This window comes from Oncorhynchus mykiss, chromosome 31 (genome assembly GCF_013265735.2).
Source record: "Oncorhynchus mykiss isolate Arlee chromosome 31, USDA_OmykA_1.1, whole genome shotgun sequence".
NCBI lineage: Eukaryota > Metazoa > Chordata > Actinopteri > Salmoniformes > Salmonidae > Oncorhynchus > Oncorhynchus mykiss.
This window is the reverse complement of record NC_050571.1, coordinates 30,710,270-30,722,791: the sequence shown is the minus strand read 5'-3', so window position 1 is coordinate 30,722,791 and position 12,522 is coordinate 30,710,270. Positions and strand designations below refer to the sequence as shown.

Sequence of the window (12,522 nt, the reverse complement as noted above, 5' to 3'; positions counted from 1 at the left end):
ATTTCAACTCGCCACCACACTCTACGTATTTCCCACTGGTGTTTCCCAACTGCAGTCCTCAGGTTGCCCCAGCAACACACATTCACATTTTAGAGCCAGACAAGCACGCTTGATTCAATTTGTTTACTAATCCTTCGATTAGTTAAATCAGTCCAGAGCTACAACAACAATGTGTGCTGATTGAACCAAACTAAATAGTTGGAGGATGCGGGCATCGATCCCGCTACCTATCACATGCTAAGCGAGCGCTCTACCATTTGAGCTAATCCCCCTGTGCCTCCAACAAGAAGTATGAAATCTCAATGACCGCACTGCCAAATCCCTCGTCCATGAGAAAGGATACTTTTTAACAAGTATGCTTGCTTCAGCTGTCTAAAAGTATTTTTCATGGTAGTTCAGTAAAGGTTGAAGTAGTGATAGGAGTAAGCCCAGTGGTGGAAATAGTTGTATTGTTATCCAGATCTAGAACAACAATGTGTGCTGATTGAACCAAACTAAATAGTTGGAGGATGCGGGCATCGATCCCGCTACCTCTCGCATGCTAAGCGAGCGCTCTACCATTTGAGCCAATCCCCCTGTGTCTACAACAAGAAGTATGAAACCTCAATGACCGCACTGCCAAATTCCTCGTCCATAAGAAAGGATACTTTTTAACAAGTATGCTTGCTTCAGCTGTCTAAAAGTATTTTTCATGGTAGTTCAGTAAAGGTTGAAGTAGTTATAGGAGTAAGCCCAGTGGTGGAAATAGTTGTATTGTTGGGTTAGTATCCAGAGCTACAACAACAATGTGTGCTGATTGAACCAAACTAAGTAGTTGGAGGATGCGGGCATCGATCCCGCTACCTCTCGCATGCTAAGCGAGCACTCTACCATTTGAGCTAATCCCCCTGTGCATCCAACAAGAAGTATGAAATCTCAATGACCACACTGCCAAATTCCTCGTCCATAAGTAAGGATACTTTTTAAAAAGTATGCTTGCTTCAGCTGTCTAAAAGTATTCTTCATGGTAGTTCAGTAAAGGTGGAAGTAGTGACTGCAGTAAGCCCAGTGGTGGAAATAGTTGTATTGTTGGGTTAGTGAGTTTTGGGTGTATGATAGCAGAAAAACCTGCGAGTCTGGAGTTCCCCCTGCTGGCTGTCTGTGGAATAACATTAGGATCAGTTGATCGTGGGGAAATGCATGTTAGTCGCCCGAAACATGGTCACTGTTTTCCTGTCTTTTGTCGTGCTTATGCTCACTGCGTCTCAGTGGATCGCTCCAAGGCCTTTCTACTGTAAGCAGAGGAGAGGACAGCCTTCCAGTAGAATAAATAAGAGTCACAGCTCCCAACATTTACTAACAAATGAACAGCTACTAAATCAAAGATCTGTCTCATAAACTACACATGTGCCTACATGTGATAACCAAAGGGGATTTTTGCATTACCCCAAGCGACCACATAATTTGTCCCTTTAATTGAAGTAATAATTCGGTGGTTTGGTGGGATTTCCTAAATTCCAGTGTGTTTCTGCTTGCCACAACAAAGTCAAAAGAGAGAATGAACTGGCACACAGACTAAGATATTAGGACCTGTTTAGTAGCAAACAGAAGGCTGTCCATCATATCGCAAAGCCATTATGACAAGGGCTCCTCCTCCCCTGTAGGATAAATAATAATAATTATGATTTATTCTATATAGCACTTTTCATTACACACAGAATCTCAAAGTAGCTTTAAAAACTCAAATAAACTCAAGGTGATCTGGTACATACTTGGCCGATGGCTTCCAAAGCTTCAGATGATAATAATAAGATGGAGAGTGATGGAGTCTGTAGTTAGAGAGGAGTTGAGGCAGTTCACTTCAGATACTTAGCTTGCACTTGTATGTGCTAGAGAACTGTGCTACATACCAATTATTTTCAATATGTATAAATATAGAGATAGAAATATATGTATGACTCCTGCTCTTTTTGTTTTACCTTTTAATAAATCACTTAAATGGGGATCCCTCTTAATGGTTCATGAGTAATTTGGTATTGTTCGGCATGTTTAACGTTACCTGCCTAAGTACCTTAGATCGCAAGCCCATAATTAGTCAATAGGGCTGACTGGCTAGCTACTAGTACTGTTAACTAGCCAGATAGCAACAAAGCATTGTTAGCTAGCTAATGTAACCATGAAGAATTGACATCTATCTTACATATTATTCGTTTTAGGTCATTTTTGTCCTGTTTAGCTATCTGGCTAGCTAAATTGTTACGATTCACATATCTAGCTGATAATTGTGACGTCAAACGTTTGCTTTGTGTATATCTTGATTCGTCTATTGTTGCCATTGTCCTGGCTGGAAGGAGGTTCAGTGAATGGGGCTGTGAAGCGTGAGGTAATACAGTAGGGGGAGTGCGAGTGCTTCTTAAATGTATTGCTTAATGCATTCTCCTCACTCGCGTCCACACAAAAACGTACTCAAGAGAACGGAGTGGAGAATACAATCGGAGCATGAGTGTGGAGCATGGTAGTATGTTTGGAAAAACACCCCTAGAGTTTGAGAGCTACAAGCCCCCACTCACCCAGTAATTTTTGAACTGTCCCTAAATTATCCTATTAAAACACTACATGGGAAATACGTCATGAACTCACAACAATTGAAAGTGCAGAGTATAAAACAGTACTTAGCCTAATATATTATGAACAGCCACGATAGCGTCGTCTACTGTTTGGTCTATTTTGAATCAATATTTCAACTCGCCACCACACTCTACGTATTTCGCACTGGTGTTTCCCAACTGCAGTCCTCAGGTTGCCCCAGCAACACACATTCACATTTTAGAGCCAGACAAGCACGCTTGATTCAAATCCCTCGTCCATAAGTAAGGATACTTTTTAAAAAGTATGCTTGCTTCAACTGTCTAAAAGTATTTTTCATGGTAGTTCAGTAAAGGTTGAAGTAGTTATAGGAGTAAGCCCAGTGGTGGAAATAGTTGTATTGTTGGGTTAGTATCCAGAGCTACAACAACAATGTGTGCTGATTGAACCAAACAAAGTAGTTGGAGGATGCGGGCATCGATCCCGCTACCTCTCGCATGCTAAGCGAGCACTCTACCATTTGAGCTAATCCCCCTGTGCATCCAACAAGAAGTATGAAATCTCAATGACCACACTGCCAAATCCCTCGTCCATAAGTAAGGATACTTTTTAAAAAGTATGCTTGCTTCAGCTGTCTAAAAGTATTCTTCATGGTAGTTCAGTAAAGGTGGAAGTAGTGACTGCAGTAAGCCCAGTGGTGGAAATAGTTGTATTGTTGGGTTAGTGAGTTTTGGGTGTATGATAGCAGAAAAACCTGCGAGTCTGGAGTTCCCCCTGCTGGCTGTCTGTGGAATAACATTAGGATCAGTTGATCGTGGGGAAATGCATGTTAGTCGCCCGAAACATGGTCACTGTTTTCCTGTCTTTTGTCGTGCTTATGCTCACTGCGTCTCAGTGGATCGCTCCAAGGCCTTTCTACTGTAAGCAGAGGAGAGGACAGCCTTCCAGTAGAATAAATAAGAGTCACAGCTCCCAACATTTACTAACAAATGAACAGCTACTAAATCAAAGATCTGTCTCATAAACTACACATGTGCCTACATGTGATAACCAAAGGGGATTTTTGCATTACCCCAAGCGACCACATAATTTGTCCCTTTAATTGAAGTAATAATTCGGTGGTTTGGTGGGATTTCCTAAATTCCAGTGTGTTTCTGCTTGCCACAACAAAGTCAAAAGAGAGAATGAACTGGCACACAGACTAAGATATTAGGACCTGTTTAGTAGCAAACAGAAGGCTGTCCATCATATCGCAAAGCCATTATGACAAGGGCTCCTCCTCCCCTGTAGGATAAATAATAATAATTATGATTTATTCTATATAGCACTTTTCATTACACACAGAATCTCAAAGTAGCTTTAAAAACTCAAATAAACTCAAGGTGATCTGGTACATACTTGGCCGATGGCTTCCAAAGCTTCAGATGATAATAATAAGATGGAGAGTGATGGAGTCTGTAGTTAGAGAGGAGTTGAGGCAGTTCACTTCAGATACTTAGCTTGCACTTGTATGTGCTAGAGAACTGTGCTACATACCAATTATTTTCAATATGTATAAATATAGAGATAGAAATATATGTATGACTCCTGCTCTTTTTGTTTTACCTTTTAATAAATCACTTAAATGGGGATCCCTCTTAATGGTTCATGAGTAATTTGGTATTGTTCGGCATGTTTAACGTTACCTGCCTAAGTACCTTAGATCGCAAGCCCATAATTAGTCAATAGGGCTGACTGGCTAGCTACTAGTACTGTTAACTAGCCAGATAGCAACAAAGCATTGTTAGCTAGCTAATGTAACCATGAAGAATTGACATCTATCTTACATATTATTCGTTTTAGGTCATTTTTGTCCTGTTTAGCTATCTGGCTAGCTAAATTGTTACGATTCACATATCTAGCTGATAATTGTGACGTCAAACGTTTGCTTTGTGTATATCTTGATTCGTCTATTGTTGCCATTGTCCTGGCTGGAAGGAGGTTCAGTGAATGGGGCTGTGAAGCGTGAGGTAATACAGTAGGGGGAGTGCGAGTGCTTCTTAAATGTATTGCTTTATGCATTCTCCTCACTCGCGTCCACACAAAAACGTACTCAAGAGAACGGAGTGGAGAATACAATCGGAGCATGAGTGTGGAGCATGGTAGTATGTTTGGAAAAACACCCCTAGAGTTTGAGAGCTACAAGCCCCCACTCACCCAGTAATTTTTGAACTGTCCCTAAATTATCCTATTAAAACACTACATGGGAAATACGTCATGAACTCACAACAATTGAAAGTGCAGAGTATAAAACAGTACTTAGCCTAATATATTATGAACAGCCACGATAGCGTCGTCTACTGTTTGGTCTATTTTGAATCAATATTTCAACTCGCCACCATACTCTACCTTCCACTGGTGTTTCCCAACTGCAGTCCTCAGGATGCCCCAGCAACACACATTCACATTTTAGAGCCAGACAAGCACGCTTGATTCAATTTGTTTACTAATCCTTCGATGAGTTAAATCAGTCCAGAGCTACAACAACAATGTGTGCTGATTGAACCAAACTAAATATATGGAGGATGCGGGCATCGATCCCGCTACCTCTCACATGCTAAGCGAGCGCTCTACCATTTGAGCTAATCCCCCTGTGCCTCCAACAAGAAGTATGAAATCTCAATGACTGCACTGCCAAATCCCTCGTCCATAAGAAAGGATACTTTTTAACAAGTATGCTTGCTTCAGCTGTCTAAAAGTATTTTTCATGGTAGTTCAGTAAAGGTTGAAGTAGTGATAGGAGTAAGCCCAGTGGTGGAAATAGTTGTATTGTTGGGTTAGTATCCAGAGCTACAACAACAATGTGTGCTGATTGAACCAAACTAAATAGTTGGAGGATGCGGGCATCGATCCCGCTACCTCTCGCATGCTAAGCGAGCGCTCTGCCATTTGAGCTAATCCCCCTGTGCCTCCAACACGAAGTATGAAATCTCAATGACCGCACTGCCAAATCCCTCGTCCATAAGAAAGGATACTTTTTAACAAGTATGCTTGCTTCAGCTGTCTAAAAGTATTTTTCATGGTAGTTCAGTAAAGGTTGAAGTAGTGATAGGAGTAAGCCCAGTGGTGGAAATAGTTGTATTGTTGGGTTAGTATCCAGAGCTACAACAACAATGTGTGCTGATTGAACCAAACTAAATAGTTGGAGGATGGGTGCATCGATCCCGCTACCTCTCGCATGCTAAGCGAGCGCTCTACCATTTGAGCTAATCCCCCTGTGCCTCCAACAAGAAGTATGAAATCTCAATGACCGCACTGCCAAATCCCTCGTCCATAAGAAAGGATACTTTTTAACAAGTATGCTTGCTTCAGCTGTCTAAAAGTATTTTTCATGGTAGTTCAGTAAAGGTTGAAGTAGTGATAGGAGTAAGCCCAGTGGTGGAAATAGTTGTATTGTTGTGTTAGTATCCAGAGCTACAACAACAATGTGTGCTGATTGAACGAAACTAAATAGTTGGAGGATGCGGGCATCGATCCCGCTACCTCTCGCATGCTAAGCGAGCGCTCTACCATTTGAGATAATCCCCCTGTGCCTCCAACAAGAAGTATGAAATCTCAATGACTGCACTGCCAAATCCCTCGTCCATAAGAAAGGATACTTTTTAACAAGTATGCTTGCTTCAGCTGTCTAAAAGTATTTTTCATGGTAGTTCAGTAAAGGTTGAAGTAGTGATAGGAGTAAGCCCAGTGGTGGAAATAGTTGTATTGTTGGGTTAGTATCCAGAGCTACAACAACAATGTGTGCTGATTGAACCAAACTAAATAGTTGGAGGATGCGGGCATCGATCCCGCTACCTCTCGCATGCTAAGGGAGCGCTCTACCATTTGAGCCAATCCCCCTGTGCCTCCAACAAGAAGTATGAAATCTCAATGACCGCACTGCCAAATTCCTCGTCCATAAGAAAGGATACTTTTTAACAAGTATGCTTGCTTCAGCTGTCTAAAAGTATTTTTCATGGTAGTTCAGTAAAGGTTGAAGTAGTGGTAGTGATAGGAGTAAGCCCAGTGGTGGAAATAGTTGTATTGTTGTGTTAGTATCCAGAGCTACAACAACAATGTGTGCTGATTGAACCAAACTAAGTAGTTGGAGGATGCGGGCATCGATCCCGCTACCTCTCGCATGCTAAGCGAGCGCTCTACCATTTGAGCTAATCCCCCTGTGCATCCAACAAGAAGTATGAAATCTCAATGACCACACTGCCAAATCCCTCGTCCATAAGTAAGGATACTTTTTAAAAAGTATGCTTGCTTCAACTGTCTAAAAGTATTCTTCATGGTAGTTCAGTAAAGGTGGAAGTAGTGACTGCAGTAAGCCCAGTGGTGGAAATAGTTGTATTGTTGGGTTAGTGAGTTTTGGGTGTATGATAGCAGAAAAACCTGCGAGTCTGGAGTTCCCCCTGCTGGCTGTCTGTGGAATAACATTAGGATCAGTTGATCGTGGGGAAATGCATGTTAGTCGCCCGAAACATGGTCACTGTTTTCCTGTCTTTTGTCGTGCTTATGCTCACTGCGTCTCAGTGGATCGCTCCAAGGCCTTTCTACTGTAAGCAGAGGAGAGGACAGCCTTCCAGTAGAATAAATAAGAGTCACAGCTCCCAACATTTACTAACAAATGAACAGCTACTAAATCAAAGATCTGTCTCATAAACTACACATGTGCCTACATGTGATAACCAAAGGGGATTTTTGCATTACCCCAAGCGACCACATAATTTGTCCCTTTAATTGAAGTAATAATTCGGTGGTTTGGTGGGATTTCCTAAATTCCAGTGTGTTTCTGCTTGCCACAACAAAGTCAAAAGAGAGAATGAACTGGCACACAGACTAAGATATTAGGACCTGTTTAGTAGCAAACAGAAGGCTGTCCATCATATCGCAAAGCCATTATGACAAGGGCTCCTCCTCCCCTGTAGGATAAATAATAATAATTATGATTTATTCTATATAGCACTTTTCATTACACACAGAATCTCAAAGTAGCTTTAAAAACTCAAATAAACTCAAGGTGATCTGGTACATACTTGGCCGATGGCTTCCAAAGCTTCAGATGATAATAATAAGATGGAGAGTGATGGAGTCTGTAGTTAGAGAGGAGTTGAGGCAGTTCACTTCAGATACTTAGCTTGCACTTGTATGTGCTAGAGAACTGTGCTACATACCAATTATTTTCAATATGTATAAATATAGAGATAGAAATATATGTATGACTCCTGCTCTTTTTGTTTTACCTTTTAATAAATCACTTAAATGGGGATCCCTCTTAATGGTTCATGAGTAATTTGGTATTGTTCGGCATGTTTAACGTTACCTGCCTAAGTACCTTAGATCGCAAGCCCATAATTAGTCAATAGGGCTGACTGGCTAGCTACTAGTACTGTTAACTAGCCAGATAGCAACAAAGCATTGTTAGCTAGCTAATGTAACCATGAAGAATTGACATCTATCTTACATATTATTCGTTTTAGGTCATTTTTGTCCTGTTTAGCTATCTGGCTAGCTAAATTGTTACGATTCACATATCTAGCTGATAATTGTGACGTCAAACGTTTGCTTTGTGTATATCTTGATTCGTCTATTGTTGCCATTGTCCTGGCTGGAAGGAGGTTCAGTGAATGGGGCTGTGAAGCGTGAGGTAATACAGTAGGGGGAGTGCGAGTGCTTCTTAAATGTATTGCTTTATGCATTCTCCTCACTCGCGTCCACACAAAAACGTACTCAAGAGAACGGAGTGGAGAATACAATCGGAGCATGAGTGTGGAGCATGGTAGTATGTTTGGAAAAACACCCCTAGAGTTTGAGAGCTACAAGCCCCCACTCACCCAGTAATTTTTGAACTGTCCCTAAATTATCCTATTAAAACACTACATGGGAAATACGTCATGAACTCACAACAATTGAAAGTGCAGAGTATAAAACAGTACTTAGCCTAATATATTATGAACAGCCACGATAGCGTCGTCTACTGTTTGGTCTATTTTGAATCAATATTTCAACTCGCCACCATACTCTACCTTCCACTGGTGTTTCCCAACTGCAGTCCTCAGGATGCCCCAGCAACACACATTCACATTTTAGAGCCAGACAAGCACGCTTGATTCAATTTGTTTACTAATCCTTCGATGAGTTAAATCAGTCCAGAGCTACAACAACAATGTGTGCTGATTGAACCAAACTAAATATTTGGAGGATGCGGGCATCGATCCCGCTACCTCTCACATGCTAAGCGAGCGCTCTACCATTTGAGCTAATCCCCCTGTGCCTCCAACAAGAAGTATGAAATCTCAATGACTGCACTGCCAAATCCCTCGTCCATAAGAAAGGATACTTTTTAACAAGTATGCTTGCTTCAGCTGTCTAAAAGTATTTTTCATGGTAGTTCAGTAAAGGTTGAAGTAGTGATAGGAGTAAGCCCAGTGGTGGAAATAGTTGTATTGTTGGGTTAGTATCCAGAGCTACAACAACAATGTGTGCTGATTGAACCAAACTAAATAGTTGGAGGATGCGGGCATCGATCCCGCTACCTCTCGCATGCTAAGCGAGCGCTCTGCCATTTGAGCTAATCCCCCTGTGCCTCCAACACGAAGTATGAAATCTCAATGACCGCACTGCCAAATCCCTCGTCCATAAGAAAGGATACTTTTTAACAAGTATGCTTGCTTCAGCTGTCTAAAAGTATTTTTCATGGTAGTTCAGTAAAGGTTGAAGTAGTGATAGGAGTAAGCCCAGTGGTGGAAATAGTTGTATTGTTGGGTTAGTATCCAGAGCTACAACAACAATGTGTGCTGATTGAACCAAACTAAATAGTTGGAGGATGGGTGCATCGATCCCGCTACCTCTCGCATGCTAAGCGAGCGCTCTACCATTTGAGCTAATCCCCCTGTGCCTCCAACAAGAAGAATGAAATCTCAATGACCGCACTGCCAAATCCCTCGTCCATAAGAAAGGATACTTTTTAACAAGTATGCTTGCTTCAGCTGTCTAAAAGTATTTTTCATGGTAGTTCAGTAAAGGTTGAAGTAGTGATAGGAGTAAGCCCAGTGGTGGAAATAGTTGTATTGTTGGGTTAGTATCCAGAGCTACAACAACAATGTGTGCTGATTGAACCGAACTAAATAGTTGGAGGATGCGGGGATCGATCCCGCTACCTCTCGCATGCTAAGCGAGCGCTCTACCATTTGAGCTAATCCCCCTGTGCCTCCAACAGGAAGTATGAAATCTCAATGACCGCACTGCCAAATCCCTCGTCCATAAGAAAGGATACTTTTTAACAAGTATGCTTGCTTCAGCTGTCTAAAAGTATTTTTCATGGTAGTTCAGTAAAGGTTGAAGTAGTGATAGGAGTAAGCCCAGTGGTGGAAATAGTTGTATTGTTGTGTTAGTATCCAGAGCTACAACAACAATGTGTGCTGATTGAACCAAACTAAATAGTTGGAGGATGCGGGCATCGATCCCGCTACCTCTCGCATGCTAAGCGAGCGCTCTACCATTTGAGCTAATCCCCCTGTGCCTCCAACAAGAAGTATGAAATCTCAATGACTGCACTGCCAAATCCCTTGTCCATAAGAAAGGATACTTTTTAACAAGTATGCTTGCTTCAGCTGTCTAAAAGTATTTTTCATGGTAGTTCAGTAAAGGTTGAAGTAGTGATAGGAGTAAGCCCAGTGGTGGAAATAGTTGTATTGTTGTGTTAGTATCCAGAGCTACAACAACAATGTGTGCTGATTGAACCAAACTAAATAGTTGGAGGATGCGGGCATCGATCCCGCTACCTCTCGCATGCTAAGGGAGCGCTCTACCATTTGAGCCAATCCCCCTGTGCCTCCAACAAGAAGTATGAAATCTCAATGACCGCACTGCCAAATTCCTCGTCCATAAGAAAGGATACTTTTTAACAAGTATGCTTGCTTCAGCTGTCTAAAAGTATTTTTCATGGTAGTTCAGTAAAGGTTGAAGTAGTGGTAGTGATAGGAGTAAGCCCAGTGGTGGAAATAGTTGTATTGTTGGGTTAGTATCCAGAGCTACAACAACAATGTGTGCTGATTGAACCAAACTAAATAGTTGGAGGATGCGGGCATCGATCCCGCTACCTCTCGCATGCTAAGCGAGCGCTCTACCATTTGAGATAATCCCCCTGTGCATCCAACAAGAAGTATGAAATCTCAATGACCGCACTGCCAAATCCCTCGTCCATAAGAAAGGATACTTTTTAACAAGTATGCTTGCTTCAGCTGTCTAAAAGTATTTTTCATGGTAGTTCAGTAAAGGTTGAAGTAGTGATAGGAGTAAGCCCAGTGGTGGAAATAGTTGTATTGTTGGGTTAGTATCCAGAGCTACAACAACAATGTGTGCTGATTGAACCGAACTAAATAGTTGGAGGATGCGGGCATCGATCCCGCTACCTCTCGCATGCTAAGGGAGCGCTCTACCATTTGAGCCAATACCCCTGTGCCTCCAACAAGAAGTATGAAATCTCAATGACCGCACTGCCAAATTCCTCGTCCATAAGAAAGGATACTTTTTAACAAGTATGCTTGCTTCAGCTGTCTAAAAGTATTTTTCATGGTAGTTCAGTAAAGGTTGAAGTAGTGATAGGAGTAAGCCCAGTGGTGGAAATAGTTGTATTGTTGGGTTAGTATCCAGAGCTACAACAACAATGTGTGCTGATTGAACCAAACTAAATAGTTGGAGGATGCGGGCATCGATCCCGCTACCTCTCGCATGCTAAGGGAGCGCTCTACCATTTGAGCCAATCCCCCTGTGCCTCCAACAAGAAGTATGAAATCTCAATGACCGCACTGCCAAATTCCTCGTCCATAAGAAAGGATACTTTTTAACAAGTATACTTGCTTCAGCTGTCTAAAAGTATTTTTCATGGTAGTTCAGTAAAGGTTGAAGTAGTGGTAGTGATAGGAGTAAGCCCAGTGGTGGAAATAGTTGTATTGTTGTGTTAGTATCCAGAGCTACAACAACAATGTGTGCTGATTGAACCAAACTAAGTAGTTGGAGGATGCGGGCATCGATCCCGCTACCTCTCGCATGCTAAGCGAGCGCTCTACCATTTGAGCTAATCCCCCTGTGCATCCAACAAGAAGTATGAAATCTCAATGACCACACTGCCAAATCCCTCGTCCATAAGTAAGGATACTTTTTAAAAAGTATGCTTGCTTCAACTGTCTAAAAGTATTCTTCATGGTAGTTCAGTAAAGGTGGAAGTAGTGACTGCAGTAAGCCCAGTGGTGGAAATAGTTGTATTGTTGGGTTAGTGAGTTTTGGGTGTATGATAGCAGAAAAACCTGCGAGTCTGGAGTTCCCCCTGCTGGCTGTCTGTGGAATAACATTAGGATCAGTTGATCGTGGGGAAATGCATGTTAGTCGCCCGAAACATGGTCACTGTTTTCCTGTCTTTTGTCGTGCTTATGCTCACTGCGTCTCAGTGGATCGCTCCAAGGCCTTTCTACTGTAAGCAGAGGAGAGGACAGCCTTCCAGTAGAATAAATAAGAGTCACAGCTCCCAACATTTACTAACAAATGAACAGCTACTAAATCAAAGATCTGTCTCATAAACTACACATGTGCCTACATGTGATAACCAAAGGGGATTTTTGCATTACCCCAAGCGACCACATAATTTGTCCCTTTAATTGAAGTAATAATTCGGTGGTTTGGTGGGATTTCCTAAATTCCAGTGTGTTTCTGCTTGCCACAACAAAGTCAAAAGAGAGAATGAACTGGCACACAGACTAAGATATTAGGACCTGTTTAGTAGCAAACAGAAGGCTGTCCATCATATCGCAAAGCCATTATGACAAGGGCTCCTCCTCCCCTGTAGGATAAATAATAATAATTATGATTTATTCTATATAGCACTTTTCATTACACACAGAATCTCAAAGTAGCTTTAAAAACTCAAATAAACTC

The 12,522-nt window shown here is 41.8% G+C and overlaps 11 non-coding genes across 11 annotated transcripts; all 11 read right to left on the bottom strand.

Annotated features, from left to right (window-relative positions):
• Nucleotides 1-503: 503 nt before the first annotated feature.
• trnaa-agc lies at nucleotides 504-576 on the bottom strand. Its single transcript has one exon. It is a non-coding gene; the product is annotated as a tRNA-Ala (tRNA).
• Nucleotides 577-815: 239 nt separating this feature from the next.
• Nucleotides 816-888, bottom strand: trnaa-agc. Its single transcript has one exon. It is a non-coding gene; the product is annotated as a tRNA-Ala (tRNA).
• A 2,139-nt stretch (nucleotides 889-3,027) lies between these two features.
• On the bottom strand, nucleotides 3,028-3,100 carry trnaa-agc. The gene has a single exon. It is a non-coding gene; the product is annotated as a tRNA-Ala (tRNA).
• Nucleotides 3,101-5,123: 2,023 nt separating this feature from the next.
• On the bottom strand, nucleotides 5,124-5,196 carry trnaa-agc. The gene has a single exon. It is a non-coding gene; the product is annotated as a tRNA-Ala (tRNA).
• Nucleotides 5,197-5,435: 239 nt separating this feature from the next.
• Nucleotides 5,436-5,508, bottom strand: trnaa-agc. The gene has a single exon. It is a non-coding gene; the product is annotated as a tRNA-Ala (tRNA).
• A 1,181-nt stretch (nucleotides 5,509-6,689) lies between these two features.
• Nucleotides 6,690-6,762, bottom strand: trnaa-agc. Its single transcript has one exon. It is a non-coding gene; the product is annotated as a tRNA-Ala (tRNA).
• A 2,023-nt stretch (nucleotides 6,763-8,785) lies between these two features.
• Nucleotides 8,786-8,858, bottom strand: trnaa-agc. Its single transcript has one exon. It is a non-coding gene; the product is annotated as a tRNA-Ala (tRNA).
• A 239-nt stretch (nucleotides 8,859-9,097) lies between these two features.
• Nucleotides 9,098-9,170, bottom strand: trnaa-agc. Its single transcript has one exon. It is a non-coding gene; the product is annotated as a tRNA-Ala (tRNA).
• Nucleotides 9,171-9,721: 551 nt separating this feature from the next.
• Nucleotides 9,722-9,794, bottom strand: trnaa-agc. Its single transcript has one exon. It is a non-coding gene; the product is annotated as a tRNA-Ala (tRNA).
• A 239-nt stretch (nucleotides 9,795-10,033) lies between these two features.
• On the bottom strand, nucleotides 10,034-10,106 carry trnaa-agc. The gene has a single exon. It is a non-coding gene; the product is annotated as a tRNA-Ala (tRNA).
• A 1,499-nt stretch (nucleotides 10,107-11,605) lies between these two features.
• On the bottom strand, nucleotides 11,606-11,678 carry trnaa-agc. The gene has a single exon. It is a non-coding gene; the product is annotated as a tRNA-Ala (tRNA).
• Nucleotides 11,679-12,522: the final 844 nt, after the last annotated feature.